This window comes from Lathyrus oleraceus, chromosome 6 (assembly GCF_024323335.1).
Source record: "Lathyrus oleraceus cultivar Zhongwan6 chromosome 6, CAAS_Psat_ZW6_1.0, whole genome shotgun sequence".
In the NCBI taxonomy this organism is placed as follows: domain Eukaryota; kingdom Viridiplantae; phylum Streptophyta; class Magnoliopsida; order Fabales; family Fabaceae; genus Lathyrus; species Lathyrus oleraceus.
In genome coordinates, this window is record NC_066584.1 from 350725406 (window position 1) to 350745940 (window position 20535).

General features: G+C 32.4%; 1 long non-coding RNA gene across 2 annotated transcripts; it reads left to right on the top strand.

Annotated features, from left to right (window-relative positions):
• The first annotated feature begins 301 nt into the window (after positions 1-301).
• On the top strand, positions 302-1090 carry LOC127091917 (uncharacterized). Of its 2 annotated transcripts, none has more exons than XR_007792031.1 (2): positions 302-575; positions 816-1090. It is a non-coding gene; the product is annotated as an uncharacterized LOC127091917 (long non-coding RNA). The 2 variants fall into 2 exon arrangements; XR_007792032.1 differs by having other exon boundaries at positions 302-570.
• The last annotated feature ends 19445 nt before the right edge of the window (positions 1091-20535 follow it).

Below are 20535 nucleotides of genomic sequence, written 5' to 3' on the forward strand. Positions count from 1 at the left end.
TAAAATATTTAGTAAATATTATTATATAAAAAAAAAAGAAAAAAAAGAGAGTGTGAAGACTCGTCAAAACATTTGTATTAGGCCATTAATTGGATTCGTGGACCTCTTTAAATATGAAAAAAATTGTTTGAAAATATATTTGGCAAAAATGAATGTTTTGGGCTATTAGGGAAAAAGTGAGTTATTTAAAAAAAAAATCTCAAAATAATAGATGGATTAAAATTGAATTAATAAAATAGAAAGCATAGGTGTATTTAAGAAAGGAAATATTGCTGATGTAGTACTAGCTTTAAAATAGTAGTACACTTTGAGGTCTCATAGAATCCAGTCTTGGAAATAACCAACGGCAGTAGTACCATAATAATAGAATAAGCAGTACAGCTCAAAATTCATAGTACTACTACATGCATGTACTGCAAACTTGCAAAGTACAAACATTCCCCCTTTGTGCGATTACAAATAGAATCACAAGGAATCCATTTTATATATAATTTAACAAACCAAAATTTCAATGAAAACGCAATCTCACAGATTTTTATAAGAGTAATTGAAGCTGGTTAAGGAAGAGAGGTAAGGTAATGTAATTTAAATGTAGAAAAGGTCGGGGGCTTGGATTAATGGTTAGAGGCAGGGAACAGGCTGAGCATGGATGAAACTATCAACAGATCGGAAAACTGTTGTGGCTCCACTCATGCACTGCCTCTTCCCTGGCTCTGTTTTCATTTTTCCATAATCCCTTTCCTCTTTTCTTTTTTTCTTTTTTATTAAATTTTTTATGATCGATTGCTTGTATGATCTGTGTTATATCTCAGCAGCTATTGCAATTGTGATGCTGTTGCCGAGACTTCTAAAAGTTTAATATTGCAGATGTAATTATGGTTGCAGAGGATAATTTAAAACTGAGCAAAAGTATGGTTTGGACACGATGCAACTCATATCTCAATTATCATTTCACTCATTCTAGTTTCAAATGTCTCTACATTTTTATAGTAGGCTTATTCTGTAACTTCTTGTACTATATCTATATGTATGTTTAACACTAAATACCACATCTTAATGCAAGTTACTTCAAAATGCTGAAGCTCCAAAACTAAGCTTTTGCCCGTCAAAATTTAACGTGATTCTATCAAAGCTAACGCATAATTTATAACTATTATACTATATGATAAAATACTGAATTAAGAGCATAAAAGAATCCAGAACATAACATAACATCAGTAAACTATCTGAACTATGTAGCCTTATTACCTCTGAAAAAAGACGTGTCTTTGTCCGTGTCGATATCAGACACCTATACCGACACTTGTAATTACGTTTAATTCATTTTTTTCTTCAGTATTTTCGTTTAAAGCCAAAGCCAAAGTCATGAATGAGAGAATACATAGAAAAAGAAGAGACTTACATGGTTGTATGTATTGTATTGTATTTTATCAATCAATATTACCAGACAAGCATAACGATTCAGTAAGATCAACAAGAACACATGAAATATCTTCACCCAATTTATGATCAAATTTTCCAGATTCTATAAGCTCCAAATCCTCCAACAATATCACATAATGTTCTTCGACTTCACCTGCACTCTTTTCTCCTCCAACCATTGCTGCAACCATCTCCCATCTTTCTGGATGCCTCTCATCCACTAAAGCTAAAGCTAGCTCAAACAACTTGTTCTCTTTCCAACTCCAACCACATAACCCCTTTGGAATATCATCATCATCATCCATAGGGTTCTACTAACTAACTCTTTAAAGTGATTGATTGATGGAAAATTTAGCACCATTACATTATGATAATAGTTTACTAATTTTGTAGAATCTCATGTGTTCACCCTTTGGTGGAGTCATGTACCTGCAAAAATAAAAATCATCTTATCTTTGATGTCATTAGAAGGGCCACATGAATGAGATATATTGAGATTAAATAAAAACTCAACTTATGATAATGATAGATTGATTATTTTGGCCTTAAAACAGTATAATGATAATATAATATAATGGACAATATCTAAAATAAGTATCACAATTTTTATTTCCTATTTAAGCTATGATTGATGTCATGTGGTCCTTGATTTTTTGAGCCGGCTTCATGTAGAAATTTATGTATATATTGATTGATATTTTTGGGACATGGAAGAAGTAAGGCCAGAGATTGTTTGCAAATTATCTATCCATGATATTTATATTTTTTTTTCCTAATTTTTTTTCTATTTTATAGCTTGCACGAATAGTAGTAGGTGTGAATTTGGTGGTTAAGATTGAACAATGTGTGTGATCTTTGTGAAAGATTTGAAACGATTCGATGCTTCACCAACCGGAGATAGGTCACTTTCGTGGGTGTAGTGTAGGGTATGGTGAAAGGCTAAGATGTGGAAAGTAGAGGAAAGTTATAAACAAGAACGTTAGGGAAATTAGAATGCAAATTCACTATGTTAGGAAAATTAATAGGTTCACCAACATGGATAGATAAACAATTTTGACTTTAACTTTCACAATAAAGTTAGGTAATTAAGCTATATGGTGAATAGTCGTTAGCATTATTATGTTGAAGGAAAGGAGTGTTGGTAACATCGATCTTCCATTTACCATTTGAAAATAATTTATTTTTGATTTTTGAAATAGCTTATTTGAAAAAATTGTATGATACGTGTTGTTTGATTGAAAAATATAATTTTATCAAAAAATAGACTCCAATATAATTTTATCACAAATAGACTCCAAGACCAATTTTGAATTTGAGTGAAATTTTGAGAGGATTGCAAGTAAAAACATAATAAAATATTTTGGAAATTGAAGTATTTATTAAAAAATGTTTAACTTTAAAGTTAAGTTTAACTTTTTTTCAAATTCTCTATAGTCCTATCAAAATTAGGTTCACTTACTACCTTATCACTAAAAGAACAGGTAGGAATAAACGGACAAAAAAATATCCCACATTTTAAAATCGTTAGCTTTTGATAAAAATTTCAAATCTTATTTTTCATAAGTCAAATTTATCGCCAACAAATGGTTGAGTTGTATTTATGAAAATACGAGGTGTATTTATGAAAAGACTTTGGTTAAAAGCAAAAGTGTTTGTGGTCATGATCTTCCTCCTAAGACGATTAGTCTTTAAACAAAAGTTAGACTCTGATGCTACTTGATAAATACGATACTCCAAACACAAAAGAGGATGAATTGTGTGAGATTGAAAATTCATTTCCAAAATAATTTTTTTTGCAAAAATCGTGTTTGAAAAGGTTTTGTAAAACAAACAGAGTAAAATCAGCGGAAATAAATTACTGGGATGTAAAGAGTTAAGGAATAAGAGAAATGAATCATATTATTATAGAGGTCCGGTCTAATGAAGTGACCTACTCCTCTCCCCAAGAATCACTAGTTTCCAATGTTATGTGGATTTTTCAAAGTCTATGCCCACAAACCTCCTTATATAAGGATTTGAGTTTTTCAATGGCTAACTTTTCAACCAATACAAAGTTTTATATACAAAGACCTCAACAACCAAGTGAAAGCTTTATAATAGCATGCTTAACTCATAAATCGAGTGGGAGTTTTACTAACAGAGACCTCCTAAACCAAACATAAGTTTTACTTAGTTTACCTCAACAAACAAACAATAGATTTGACTTTGTTTAGCTCACTGCCAATGCAAGTTTTCTCCCAATTGACCTTACACCAAACCAGACTACCTTACAGATATAAAGATTTCGCTCTCAAAATCACTAAGGCAAATGTGAGAAATAAAGAAATAAAAAGGAGAGTGATAGAAAAGTATCTCAAATACGTTTTTTGGTGTATGATAAATCAGAAATGAGTCATCTATTTATAGGACAAAAGGTGGCTCAAATTGGAAAACAATCCATGGGGTTTTCAATACAGATAATCGATTATCTCAAGTGCATAATCGATTAATGCATCTCAAAATGGAATATTTTGATTTCTAGTCGTTTCCAATCATTAAGAGATTGTTTCTATCTCATTCATCATCCTTCTTTTATCGATTTTATCAACTAGAAATTTACTTAGTGTTGAAAGAGTGAAAAACATAGTTTGCGGGCTGAGCTTTTCTATTGTTGTGCCGAATTTGTTTACTTAAGAGCTTAGTACATTTGTGCTTTGATGGTTGTAATATAAACCTATAAAAAGCATTGTGCAAGTTTGTTGGACGAAACCAATGTAAAAACTCAAGTTGTTGATAGTGTAAATCTCAAGAGGAAACACTTGAGGACTGAATTTGGCCGCATGATTTAAGTTTAAACCAAGATAACTCATGTTGAACATGTGACTCCAGACACAAGATGTGGGGTAAATTATGGGGGTTTAAAAAACAATATTTTAAAAAAAAGTATTTACTAATCAGTGGTTGAAAACATTATAATAAAAACGTTTAGATATGCAGCAGAAAATTAAAAGTTAAGGAAATAGAGATAACACCAGAGATTTATATAGGTTTAGTATATGAGATATGACCTACTCCTCTCCCCAAAAATTAATCATGAGAGTATCCAATAAGTATTGAGATCCTTTAGAAGGATAAACCACGAACTCCCTTATATAAGGAAAAAATGAAGTTTTAGGTTTACTTCCAACGAAACAACGAATAATGGAATGAAGCGGTCAGTCTTCAATCCAAACATGAAAAAAGCTTTGAGCACTTAGTCTCTCATCCAAACCAAGATTTTGTATGGACTTATATTGAACCAAGACAAAGTTTTTAGATGACTATCCTAAAAAACGAACTGAGGTTTTATACTGGGCTAACCATGAACCGAACCGATATTTTACACTAGAATGATCTCGAACCAACTGAGCTTTTCTACCAGGTTGAGCTCAATAACCGATGTTAGTATTTTTCTATGGTTATTCTTAAAGAACATAAGTAATTTTACTTAAGTGGCGGAGCTCACGAACTAAATGGATTTTTTTAATAGGTTTAGCTTCAAACCTATAAAAACAATTCCCAAGGAAGAATAATTCACCCAAGAGGAAAAAGAACTCTCGGTAAATTTAGAATAATACCGCTTCTAGAATAACTTCTTCACCTAAACTAAAGAAATTTTTCTCAAAGCACTATGGATAAAATTATGTGAGAGAATTTTGTGGATCTATGTACTTGCAAGTATGAAATTGATGACCTTGTTGAGAACCTTCCTAAAGTTTTGATGACGACAACACCAATGATTATTGAAGTCGGTGGTAATAACATTTCAACTCTCTGATGATGTAACCAAACTTGAAGACATATTAAGCCTCTTCAAGTACGATACTTAAGATTCCATTGAAGTGCTTATGCGATTGATGTATTAGACAAAGGATCTTGAAATCCTAAAAATTGTGAAAGAGCGGAAGTGTTATAACTCGCTTGGTCATGTCTGACTGAGTGACTAGAGTCTTGTAAAAGTAGGAGAGTAACTCCTAAACACTAAGGCAACTCACACACATACACACACACATACGCACATACACATACGTACGCGTGCGCGCGCACACACATACACACATGCAAAAGCCCATGGATCATTTCCTTTTTTGGCCAAATCTTCTCATATTTAAAGGAGGCACTTCTCCTCTTCATTACACAAAATAATTCTAAAGTTCTCTATTTCTTTAGAGTTTAACTCTCTCTCTCTCTCTCTCTCTCTCTCTCTCTCTCTAATATATATTTTCTTTCACCTAAGTTGTCTTAGTGCCTTGTGAGTCAAAACTACATCTAAGGAAGAATTTGTAGTGGTGTCGTGCCATTATTACTACTCTCAAGCGTGCAATATTCTTGGGAAATCGAGTTTTGTTCTTGAGATTAACCAGTCTTAAGATCTCTATTTGGTTCTTGAACATAGCCTAGAAAAGTTTCATTTGGTTATTGAGATTAGCCTGGAAAATCTCTAATTTGTTTGTTAGTCCAACTTGGGTAAATGTTTTATTTTAGTTAGGGATAAGCCATTGTAAAATATCTTTATATGTTTGTATCGATGGTTCATGGGCGTAGCCTTTAAAAGCTTAAGTTTATTGTTAAAATCTTAAGAGTATATCTTGGGGATATGAGTAGTCCAACATTTGGCCGAACCTAGATAAATCACTGGTGCGATCTCTCTAAACATTTATCTCTTACTTTCTACTATTTATTTTACTGTTTTTATTTTTCGTTGTTCATCTTACTTTGATCTAAAGAATACTAACATTATTCATATTTTAAGTAACAAAACCTTAAATTTAATCGTGAGTTTTGAATACCATAATTCACCCCTCCCCTCTCATGTGCTTGAAGTCACTTGTCCAATAAGTGGCATCAAAGCCTAACTCCTATTAAAGACTAATCGTCCTAGGAGGATAAATGAATTCAAGCTATTCACTACACAAATCCTCATCCTTTAATGGAGAATGACATAGATTGTGGAAAGAGAAAATGTAGTTTTTCATAGAAGGGATGGATCATGGTATTCGGAAGGCTGTGAAGGACGACCCATTTGTTTCTACACATGATATCGATGGTGTTTTACTAAACAAACATGAAAAGAATTAGACGAAAGATGATAAAGAAATTTGTAGTGCGGTTTGAAACCAAACATTTTCATCACTAGCGCTCTTGGCCTTGATGGATTTTTGTGAGTTTCTTACTGCGAGGTTGCAAATGAAATGGGGACATCCTATAAATTGCCCACAAATGCACTAATGAGATAAATAGGGAAAGGTTGGGAACATTAACCCATGATTATGAACTTTCAAAATGAAACCTCAAGAGAGCATAAATAAGATGAAAAAATTATTAGATTCCTAAACTGTAGCTAGCAACCCAAATTCATTGTGATTTGTGAATCCAAGGATTTAACAACTATGGACACACACACACACACACACACACACACACACACACACACACACACATACTATCTAGTAAGAAACTAACAAAAGAAACAAGAAAACTAGAATAAATTATCTCCACATAGAAGGATATTATTTCCTCTCTTGAAATTTTAAAAACCTTGAGAAATAAATAGAAATCTCTAGAGAAAGACAAAATGATTGAATTCTAAATTCTTCCACATCAAACGAAGAGGGTGAACCTGATAAGTGTAATGAATATGATACTTTTAAAAATGAAATTTTATATCTTCAAAAGTCAATTCTCAAGTTAACCAAGGGAAGAAATAACTTGAATATTTTATTAGGAAATCAAAGAGATTCTTGCAACAAAGTCGGTCTTTGCCATGAACTCAATAATAATAAGAACTTTAGTATCATTTGTAATGCTAAATCCACCTCTCATTGTAAAACATTAAAATGAAACTACTTTAATAAATAAGTTCATATTACCATGTTCTATTTTATTAAGAAAAGCCATGAGAGCAAAGAATCACATCCCCCTTCTTATTTTTACAAAAACATTGTGAAGTTTCTCTAGTATAAATGAAAAGAATGTCTATGAAACTAACAATAAAAGACCCAATATGTTATGCGTATCTAAAGTTAAGACCTAAACTTTTATTGCAAGAGTGGTTTACACTATCAAACTCTAAAGGGTACACTGATAGCAAGTGTTCAAAGCATATGACCGGTGACAAAACCTTATTCTACTAATTCTTTTCTAGGAAATGAGGTTTTGTCTCTTATGAAGATAATAACAAAGGAAAAATTATAGGTTTTGGCACCGATGGTAAGTCCCCTTGTCCAACTATTGGGGAATATATCTTGGTTATAGGGTTAAAACATAATTTACTTAGTATAAGTCAATTATGTGACAAAATTAAATGTGTAACTTTTAATTCTTCTGGTTGTAGGGTTATAAAATCTAAATGAAATAAAACTCTATTTACAAGTTCAAGAAGTGGAAATACCTACACATTGAATTTAAATAAAATTCCTTCAAATGATGTATGTATCTTGAGTAACGAGTATGAATATTGGCTATGGCATAGGAAAATATCTCACATCCGTACAGACCACTTAAACATGTTGGTTCGCAAAGATCTCATAGATGGCTTGTCAGACTTATATTTTGAAAAGAACAAATTATTCGATGTGTGCCAAAAGGGCAAGAAAGGAAGGGCCTCTTTTAAAGCAAAAAATATTGTTTCTATAGATCAACCTTTACAACTACATCACATGGAACTTTTTGGCCCATCCTGAACCTTAAGTCTTGGTGGAAATGCCTACGCTCTTGTAGTTGTGGATGACTATTCTTGCTATACCTGGACACTATTCTTATCTCAGAGTAAGCATTAGATGAATTGGAAATGACCATGGTGGTGAATTCCAAAATGAAGAACTCAAAAAATTATGTAACGAGAATGGTATTCGACACACTTTTCCACTCTACGAACTTCCCAACAAAATGGGGTAGTGAAAAGGAAAAATATATCTCTAGTAGAGTTTATAAGGACAGTGCTTGATGATACTAACCTTCCTAAATATTTATGGGCCGATGCATTAAGCACTGTTTGTTATGTCATAAATCATGAATTGATAAGACCAATTCTAAAGAAAACACCCTATGAACTATATAAAGGAAGAAAGTCGAATATCTCTCGCTTAGATGTTTTGGGATACAAGTGCTTTATTATTAACCAAGGGAAATATAGCCTCAAAAAAATTGATAGAAAAGATGATGAAGGCATATTCATAGAATATTCCACTTCTAGAAAAACTTCTAGAGTATTTAACAAAATAACTCTAACAATCGAAGAATCATTTCACGTTACTTTAGATGAATCAAACTCTTAACCATTAGAAGTATAAGTGATTAATTGTGTAGGTATCATGGAAAAGACAATCTGGATGAAAATGATCAAGAAAAGGAACAAGGTCAAAGTTAGGATCAAGTCATATATGAAGAACCTGTCCAAGAATCAAAACATGGATACTCATTTGGATCATCAAGATCTTCCCAAAGAATGGAGAATGATGAACGACCATCCTATTCACAAATTGAGCCAAAACAAATCGACGAAGCTATCATTGATGAACATTGCATGCAAGAAGAGTTAAATCAATCTAAATAAAACAACATTTGGGAACTCGTTCACAAAGCTTCAGCTAATCTAGTGATTGGTACACAATGGGTCTTTTGCAACAAGCTAAATGAAGATGGTGATGTTTTAAGGAATAAAGTCAAACTCGTTGTGAAAGGATACAATCAACAGGAAGGAATATATTTCGATGAAACCTATGTTATGTAGCTATATTAGAAGCCATAAGGATGTTACTAGCCCTATCTTGCATCATGAATTTCAAACTATTTCAAATGGATGTGAAAAACTCCTTTTTAATGGCTACATCCAATAAGAGGTATTTGTAGATAAACCTCCAGATTTTTATCAACATGGCATTTCACGGTCATGTTTTCAAGCTTAAGAAAGCGTTATATGGATTGAAACAAACTCTTAGAGCTTGGTACGATCATTTAAGAAAATTCTTGCTTAAAAGCGATTTCCAAAGAGGACAAGTCAATAAAACCCTCTTTATCAAGAAAAACGGACATGACGTCTTATTAGTTCAAACTTATGTCGACGATATCATATTTGGTGCTACTAACGAATCCTTGTGCACATAATTTTTGAAATGATTCACAATGAATTTGAAATGTTAATGACGAGGGAGCTTTGATATTATCTAGGACTTGAAACCCATCAAACTAAGGAAGCGAATTTTATCAATCAAGCAAAATATTACAAAGAATTGTTAAAGAGGTCTGATAGGGAGAAGTCAAAAGTAATAGTAACCCTAATATTAACATCATGCAACCTCGACAAGGATGAAAATAGAAAACCAGTCGAAGAAAGCAAATATCGAGGTATGATAGTCTCTCTTTTCTATCTCATTGCATCTCACCTTGATATCATGTTTGCTTTATGTCTCTGTGCCCATTTTTAAGCATCCCTGAAAGAATCACATCTCAGTGTTATCAAACTCAACATGAGATATCTCACTGGCATATAAAAACTGGTTCTATGGTACCCCAAGGGAGTAGATTGTAACTTAGTTGGGTACACCAATTCTGATTTTGCTGGGTGAAGATTGGATAGGAAAAGAAATAGTATTACATGGTAGTTACTTATGAACTTTATTTTCTCCTGGTATAGCAAGAAACAAACAAGTGTCACGATATCCATGACTGAGGAATAGTACATTGTTCCGGGTATTTATTGCTCTCAAATTATTTCTATAAAACACAACTCAGTGATTACAATATTAATCTTGGAGTTTTCTCAATAAGATGTGACAACACTAGCGCCATAAACCTCACTAAAAACCTGATTCTACACTCTCGGGCCAAACATATTAAGGTTAAGCGTCGATTTATTAGGGATCATGTTGAAAAAGGGTAATGCATTCTTGAATTTGTGGCCTCATCATCTAATCAACTCACATATATTTTTAGAAAACCTCTTCCTAATGAAAACTTATTTTTCATAAGAACTAAACTATGATTTCTAAATAAATAATTCTGAATTAGTATGCTTATGCGTCTCTTTTCCTTATTCTTCTTCCCTTTCTCTACTTGATATTTTATGATCTATGTGCTTTGATTATTTTGCGCATTTTTTAGTATGACAAATGGGGAGAAGTATACTTTTAAGGGGAGTAGGTTATACTCTATACCCATGAGAGGGAAAGTTTAACCACTACAATTATACGTTTATCTGTTTTTCTTTTACCACCTCCTTGAGAGACATTTTAGAATCATTAAAAAGGGGGAGAATGTCGACCTATGTGCTTGCGTGTATGACGTTGATGATTCTACTGATAACCTTCCTAAAATTTTGATGACAAAAACACCAATGATTGTTGAAGTCGGTGGAAATAACTTTCCAACTCTCTGATGATGTAACAAAACTCGAAGACATCTCAAGCCTTATAAAGTATGAGACTAAATATTCCATTGAAGTGGTTATATAATTTACATATCTAGAAAAGAATCTTGAAAGCCTTAGAGTTGTGAAAGTGAGGAGATGTGAAAGCTTGCATGGTCGTGTCTGCCTGAGTGACATGATTATTGTGAAAGTAGTAGAATAACTCCTAAGATACTAACGCAACTCACACACACAAAACCCTTTTAAACATCCTTTTAACTAACAAAACACCTAAATGTTTTCAAGCCTTATCAAGTTGATTAGAAACTGTCAACTTCATTTAAATCATTTTTGAACTATCTAATTTATTGGGGCCAATAGCCAATCGATTATATAATCAATTATGATAGAGTACTAAGTTTTGCTAAAGTCTTTCTAGCCAAACTTTCCAAAATGGGCACAAATAATTGATTATTTAAGGCATCTAATCGATTAGGATAAGGAACCAATCGATTGGACCATTAAGTTTCCCATGGATCATTTCCATTTTTAGATAAATATTCTCCTATATAAAGGAGGTGCCACTCCTCTTCATAACATACAAAAATTCTGAAGTTCTCTTTTTCTTTGGAATTAAATATCTTCTCTCTCTAAAATATTTTCTTTCACCTAAGTTGCCTTAGTGCCTTATGAGTGAAAACTACTTGTGAGGAAGAATTTGTACTGGTATCGTGCCATTGTTACTACTCTCAAGAGTGCAATATTCTTGGGGAAAATATAGTTATGTTCTTGATATTAACTTGTCTTAAGATATCTGCTTGGTTCTATAACTTAGCTTGGAATTTTTTTGTTTGGTTATTTAGATTAGCTTGGAAAATATCTAATCGGGTTATTAGCTCAGCCTGGGTAAAGGCTTTCTTTTAGTTAAGGATAAGCAATTGTAAAATCTCTAGATATTATTTTATCGAAGGTTCATGGACATAACCTAAAAGCTCAAGTTTGTAGTCAAAATCTCAAGAAGATCTATTGGGGACACTATTAGGTTAACATTAGGTTGAACCTGATAAATCACTAGTACCATCTCTCTAAACCCGTATCTCTTACTTTTTGCTATTTACTTTACCATTTTTATTTTCTAATATTCATATTAATTTGATCTTAAAATAATACAAACATAATTCGCATGTTAAAGTAACAAAACCTTAAATTTAAGCACGAACTTTGAATACCACAATTCACCAAAGGATGGTTCAAAAAATGAAATAATCCATGTTCAAAATTGCTTACCTAATCGATTAGGTCCTAAAGCTAATCGATTAGGTACCATAGATAATCAATTTTTTGAGCCTAATTTGGAAGGTTTTTATAGAGATTCATTAACATTCATTAAGAAATTGTCACAATCATTTATAAACTCGTTTTTTCCTTATTTAATGATTAGGTACTTGGTCTAGTCGATTAGACAACTCAAAAACTTTCCCTAATCAATCTAACAGTTTCTAATTCATTTGGCTAGATACTAAAACATTTTTAGGTGATTTTATTTGAAAATATAGGCTTATAAAATAGTTTTATTGCATGTGCGATTTAGCCATTCTACTTTATGAAAACACCCTTATGTTTTTACAAAACATTGATCACTCAAACATGATCAAGCAAGCTTTCACACTTCCTCTTTTTCACACTCTCAAGATTCAAGTCCTTTGTCGGATATACAAATTATATGAGCACCTAACTTTAATCTTCTTGTGGATAAGTCTTGAGGTATCTTTAAGTCAGATTACATCATTGGATCATATCACCGGTGATCATCAAACCCTAAATCTTCAGATAGCTTGATCAAATGTCTTATGCATATTTGACCACTTGAACCAACTTTAGTACTTCATTAAAAGATGTTACATCTTTATGTGTTGTACTCATCAAAATTTTGATGTTATTGAGGTTAAGTATATCTCGTTGAGCTTTTGATCACTTAATGATTAAACCCTCAAGTGCATAGCTCCATGTTCTCCACCTTTTTGATGATAATAACACATATCTCATTGAGGTGGTAAAAGAAAAGACGAGTAGATAATTTTGGAGTGTTTAAACTCCCCCTCACATGAGTAGAGAGTAACTCTACCCCCATTGAGATTATATTTCTCCTCCATTGTCATATTCATAAAGTAAAGATGCAAGATAAAAATTTATATATGCAAGCACATAGATCACATAGTTAAGCATTTAGAAAATGAAAATCCAACATTTCATTGATTCAAATTATATTGGAATTCAAAGTAAAGAAAGCAGGAAGAATGCAATAGGAAAATAAATAATGCAAGAAAAAACTAAAAAAACAAGCACACATAAATACTAAACACATATGTGAGATTACTTTTTACTATCCTTATCATCACCAGTGAACATCCTATGTCTCAAGTCTTGGGCAAAGTAAAAGGCTTGGAAGTTGATCTTCGCATTTGTCCTTTTTTTATCTCTTGATTATTTCCTTGAGCATTTCTTCAGCATATGGCATTTCAGGGATGTCATAGTCGAAGTCTTCTAGATTCATAGGGTTTTCTTAATTTTGTTGATCCATTCCTTTTTGCTTTCCTTTATAGGATTTTTGAATAACTTTTTAATCAATAATTTCATATATAATTTTTTTAAAGAAACTTCTCTTATTTTTGTTACATCCTCTGTAGACTCTTCTCCTTCAAGGTTGAAGCTGGTATATTATAAGATCTTTGTTACTATATCACTATATGATAGGAATAACCCTTTTAATTGCGAAAATGTGTTGTATCACTTCACTTACCCAATTTGTTTGATTTTTATTTGCAATCACCCACATAGTTGCCACATCAGATATAGTTAGGTGACTAAATATGCTTTTCTTTAGAAAGATTATGCAATTTATCATATAATGCAGCAGAAGGATGTTTGGCCGCACAGTGCCAACAGTGTATGGGGGGTAAGGACAAAGATTTTGGATTGATCAAGAATGACGAGGTAAGGGTCGAAGGGGATGTGTGGAAATGATACTATAATGAGTATCTTGACTTTTTGCAGAAAGTATGAATAGACAATGCTGAATGTACTTGAATAAAAATAAAGACTGGAAAAAGTGATAAAGATGAAGAAAGCAATGCAAATTGAATAATTTATAAAACTTTGCATTGAAGAATAAACATGGTGTTTCATATGCACTTACATTCTCTCAGCCATTCGCTTGTTTCTCTTAACGTTGATACTTTAAGTTTTCAGTGAGGTTTCTGTAATACAATGAACACCCCTAATTCAACATAATGAACTACTATATATACAAGTTTACAATAACTACCCCCTTAACGTTCATTTCTCCTTGGTTCGCCACGTGCAACTTTGCATGTAATTTTCCTTCCAACTTCCTCCACGTGTCCTCTTGAGAAAAGAACCCAAGTAGTTATCAAGATTTGAATATGACATAATCGTGCCTAAATAATCGTTTTTCCAACCAACCTTATTCTCGAAACAACGCCTTCCTGGTCGAAGCGAGTTGTGTCGAACTGCTTCAACAACCAAAATTTCTCTAAGTCCCAGAGCATGGTCGAACCGTAACTCTTCCAAGACTTTCCCTTGGTTGCCGAGTCTTCCTCATTGGTCGAAAATCCCAGCTAGCAGTTACTATATCACTATATGGTAGGCATAACCCTTTTGCTTGCCAATATGTGTTGTATCACTTCACTTACCCAATTTGTTTGAATTTTATTTGCAATCACCCACATGGTTTCCACATCAGATCTAGTTAGGTGACTAAAGTTGCTTTTCCTTGGTCTTGTAGTTAAAGTTATCCCCTTGCTCATATGGATTGAAGAGGGATCCATCATGGGGAAGATCTAAAGTCTTTGCAAAGCCTTCCAAAGGTAGGGATATCTTATGCTTTCTTACTTCAAAATGAATTATTACATTAGTGAAGTAGAGATTTGAAAAGAACGTTTTGCCTAAGGATGGGTACACCTTTATTGGAGGGCTCTAAATGAATGTTCTTAATTTTATATCTTCAAAGATCTTGAAGAATTCACATTCTTGAAAAACTCCAGCATCCAAGGTATGAATTCCTAATACATTTCTTCTTGTCAAATCTTGAAAGAACCTTCCTTCTTGTTGCTGTTATAAGAAATCATTAGTGAGAGGAGATGATAGAGAGATAAATCTCATCTTTTTGGGTGCCATGATGATGATGGAATATTGAAGGGGTATTATCTCTCAAACTTACATGAAAAAGAGAAGAAAAATGAGATGCAAGAGAAGGAAAAAAGAGTTACCTATTTATAGCAAACATTCTGGCGCTTTTGAGCGTGAAACACTTGCAAAAAATTAATGAGGATTATGTCTTTACAAAATCATAACCAAATATTTCCAAATGAGCTCATCTAATCGATTATATTAAGGCCCTAATTAATTAGATCTTGATAGTTTTAAGGATCTCGTGTGTTTGCAATTAATGCATCGATTGGATTGACTTAAAGGTGAAGTTTAAATATGATTTGATATAAACTTTAAAGCGTGTAGGTCACCTAATCGATTAGCTTGTGACCCTAATCGATTAGGCTTTTGGACTTAAGCCTCCTTATTGATTTTTGGACCTTGGGCTGGATTCCGCTTCGATTTCACATTTTTTGCACTCCTAGCCAATATGTTAGCGCCCATTTCTTGACAACAAACTAGAAAAGTCATCTATTTGGTTTGTAAAAGTATTTTCTAATGGATGAGCGAATATTAAACGCACTTATTTAAAGGGTTACTAAATTTTTTCCTAATTATTTATGCTTTAAATAATGTACTACCTTGATTACCAAGTAACCTTGATAAAAACTCCTCCTTTCTAGGGAACTACAACATAATGTCGCATGTCCTTCTCTACGGATCATTGGATACGATAGTTGGTTAAAATGAGAGATAGATATATCCACCACATACTTTTCTTCTCAACCTACTAAGAGGTTAGGTGATCATTAAAGATCATAGATTTTGAGGCCATCCTATATGAAAACTTGCTTTTATCACGATTACTGATATACACCATCAACGAGCATCCTTGGATCATAGACTTCAACTCAAACTACCGTATACTTGAAAGTATACTTTTTGCTTTGCACAACTCATTTAATATTCCTTAATTCTTCATAAAATCTGCAAAGCATCCCTGCAAAATATACTAAGGTTTCACCTTTGGCACCCAAATTTTCTTGGGTCCTGATGCGTTAGTAGTTCTAAGAGGTTTAGGGTTACTACATTTAGAACTTCTCAATTTGTCAAAACAAAACACCTTTAAGTGTACAAATCTATTGTAGTGAGAATATTTATAAACAAGTCAATTCACTTTCTTCCTATTTAGTTATTTATTATGTGTTTTACCAAACTTAAACCCCAATCTAATTTTATTTAAGGAAGGGCTTTCACGTGATAAAATCAAGTCATGTTTTTATTTCCCCTTAGTAAGTTTACTTAGGGTTTCATGAAAATTTGTTACTTTATTTTTCATCGAGACACAAGTCTCACATGTTCCAGCTAGGTTTCTAATGTTAGACATTTCATGCTTAAGAATTTCATTACTCTTCTCTAGAAACTAAACATGATCCTTAATGTCTAAGTTACTTGTTTCAATATTATCTTTTTCTTATTTTAATGTAGAATTTAATTTAAACATATACTTGTATGATAACTTTGTTACCTCATGGTCATCTTATTTGTGAGATACTTTTAAGCAAACTTCATCTTCTTCGTTGGATAAAGATTCATTAAGTGTTCTACATGAGATTGAATCTTTGTTATTTGTAGAGGCTTTACTCTACTTTATTCTATTGAAGATTCCACTAGATGAACCTTTTTTTCCACATCCTCTTCTAGAAGAGTTCCTTAATTTGATGTTAAATCTTCTAAGGATCGTTCAACTACCGAGATTGTTCTTTCGAAGAAGATTACTGGTGTTAATTTATTTTCACATGAGGTTATTGATGAAGTTGCTAAGGATTATTCTAGACTTGAGCTCATGCCTTCATCTTTTAGTAGTTGAATTCATTGATTCATTTTCTTGATGATATCCTCCTTTTTGAATTTTTCCTGAAGTTCATAAAAATATCCAATCTCTTATTTTAAGGATTGGATCAGATTTCTGGTTCTAAATCTTAATTCTTATATTTTTGTTAATGACAAAAGTTCTAACATTATTTATAACATTTCTAAAATTATAGAATCACTTATAAAGAAAACATCCATCTTCTTAGCCTCGTGTGTTCATTCACCCTTGTTTGTTACTTGTAGAAACTTCATATATCATTTCAAGAGTGTCCCACATTTCCTTGACGGATTTACAATTTTGAACATAAAATAGTTGATTATAATCTAAACATATATATAATAATTTATTTGTTTTGAAATCAACTTCAAACTTTCTCTTTTCCTCTATGGTCCATAAGAAATATGTTTTATCTACTACTTCTCCATTTATATGGTGAGTAGGGATAAACAAAATGTTAATTACCATTGAGCGGTGGTGGTGTGTTTAGGAAAGATCTCTTGTTAAGAATGGCGTTAGAAGTCATCCTTCTCCTGAGATGATTAATCTTTGAACAAGAGTTAAGATCTGATGCAACTTGTTGAAAATGTGACTCTACGCACAAAAGAGAGGGGGGGGGGGGGGGGGGGGGGGGATGGGGTTAATTGTGGGGTTTGTTAAATGATAGTTTGAATTTTTTTTCTTTCTAAATCAGATTTTTAAACTATTTTAATAAAAAAAGTTTATATATGAAGCTGTAAAACAAGGTAAAGAAAATAAGAAAAAAATTAAAAAGTAAAGGCAAGAGAGATAACACTAGATATTTATACAGGTTGGGTCTAAAATAAGTGACCTACTCCTCTCCAATAATTTATCTTGAGAGTATCAACTAATGCTTGAGAGTTTTTAGAAGGTTAAGCCAAGGAACCCCCTTATACAAGGAAAAATGAAGTTTCAAGTTTACTTCCAACCAAACAGCGGACAATGGAATGAATCGGTTAGTCTTCAAACCAAACAAAAACAAAGCTTCAGGTTGTGAGTCTCTCGGCCAAACATAAATTTTGTAGGAACTTATCTCGAATAAAGGTGGAGTTTTGAGCTGGCTATCCTCAAACTGATTTGAGGTTTTATATCGCACTGACCACAAATCAAACCAAGATTTTACACTAGCTTGATCTCAAAACAAATGAACTTTTATACCAGGCTGAGCTCAAGAATCAATATGAAGATTTTTCTCTGGTTATTCTTCACAACCCCAAAAGGAGAGCTTTTCCTTAAGTGTCGGAGCTCACGAACCAAATGGAAATTTAAAACTATTCCCCAAAAAGAGCTTTTAATAGGTTTAACTCCAAACTCAAACAAAAACTTCCTAAGGAAAAATAATTCACTCAAGACAAAAAAGAACTCTTGGTAAATTTACGATAATACCCCTTCCAAAACAACTTCCTCACTTAAGCACAAGATTTTTTTCTCAAAACTATATGGATAAAATTATGTACAGAATTTGAAAACCATTTTAGAGGGATAATCAGATAGGGGAAGGTGAGACATCTCACATTTCTAGAATAAAATAAACAAAAGGGAAGACCTCTATTTATAGGACAAATGATGGTTCAAAAAAGGAAATCATCCATGGGCAAAATTGATAACCTAACCGATTAGGTTCTAAAGCTTATTGATTAGGTACCACAAATAATTGATTTTTTCATCCCAATTTAAAAGGTTTTGATACAGAGCCATTACCATTTATTAAGAAACTTCACAATCGATTATAGACTTATTTTTCTCTTATCTTATTGATTAGGTACTTGGTATAATCGATTAGATAATTCAAAAAAAATTCCTAATACATATGACAGTTTCTAATTCATCTAGTTAGGCTCTATAACATATTTAGGTGATTTAGCCATGCTTCTTTACAAAAATTTCATAGTGTTTTTACAAAACAATAATCATTGAGACACTCTCAAGAAAGCTTTCACACTTCCTATCTTTCACATTCATAAGCTTCAAGTCCTTTTCTGGATATACCCACCATATGAGAACTTCACTTGAATATTATTATGGATTAGTTTTGAGGAATCTTTAAGTCAGATGACATCATCGAAGGATATAATCGGCGATCATTAAACCTTAAATCTTCAGATATTTTGATTAATTGTCTTGTGCATCTTTGAGTTGTTAAAGTAGCTTTAGCACTTGCCTAAAGGATTTTACATCTTTAGGCATTTCCATCATCAACAGTTTGATGTTATTAGAGCTAGGCATATCATGTTGAGCTTTGATTACTTCATGATTAAACCTACAAACATATAGTTCCACAATTTTTAGTGTAATCTCTCTAAACTTTATCTCTTTATTTTTTGTCTTTTATCTTTTCCACTGCTTAATCTCTGCTCAATCATTTTTATAATTTTTTTTTTTGAAAACCACACATCACAATCCCCTCCCCCCTCATTGGTTTGGAGTTACTTGTTCAACAAGTGGTTTCAGTGCCTAACTCTTGTTATAAGACTAATTGTCTTAAGAGGTTGGAATGACTTCAAACGATTCACTAAACAAACGTAATCATTCAATGGAGAAGGGTCTTATTATTGGAAAGAGAATATGAGAATATTTATAAAGGGGATGAATTATGATATCTTGACTTCTATAAAAGTTGGTCCTTTTGTTTCCAGGCATCTTGTTGATGGTGTTGTGGAAAATAAACCTACAGAGATTTTGACTAAAGACGATAAGAAAAATGTGTAGTATAATTTGAAACATAAACTACCATCATTATTGATTTAGGCATGGATGGATTTTTGTTTTGTTTTACATTGTAATTGTGTGAAAGAAATGTGAGATATTCTTCAACTTACCCATGAAGGTACTACTGAGGTATAAAAGGGCTAGAATTAACACATTGACCCATGAGTACAAATTATTTAGAATGAAACCTGAGGAAAATATTCAAGACATGGAAATATGTTTTAATCATATTGTGAATTATATGAGAAATATGGGGAAATAATTTATAAAGGAGGATTTGATTAATGAAGTCCTTAGATGCATAAACTGCAGTTGGAAACCTTAAGTCACTAGAATATATAAATCTAAAGATTTATCTTGTATGGATCTGCCTACCTTGTTCGGAAAATTGTAGGAACATGAAAAGGAATTAAAAATGTTAGTTGATAGTGAAATAGGTAATGAAAAGAAGTAAGCTCTTGAACTAAAAGTTAAAGAGGCCAAAGATATAGAGTCAGAAGTTGAAGAGTGGGAAAACAAAAGTGAAGACATGAATCTCATATTTTGAAAATTCAAGGAATTCCTAAGGCATGAAAAGAAAACTCCAAAATTTCAAAAGCAAAGTAAGTAAAAATCAACCTTCATTCCAACTTACTTCTAGTGCGAAAATAAAGGTCACATAAAGCCATAATGCCCACAGAATCAAAGTAAATATAAAATATACAATAAAACCACACAATATTTACAGAGAGCTTACATTGCATGAGACGAAAACGACATGGACTCCTTTGATAAATTTGTAAAAGAGGAAGAAATCCACATATGTCATGTGACAAGTCAAAAATAAAATAAGGTAATTAATCTAAATTATGAAGTTACTTATAATAGTTACTGCATCTTTGTAAAAATGTTATATAGTGAATCAAGTAAATTAAAAAAAAAACATTGTCTGTGTCTCTAAATCTACTATTTATTCTCTTGAAAAAGAATAGAAATA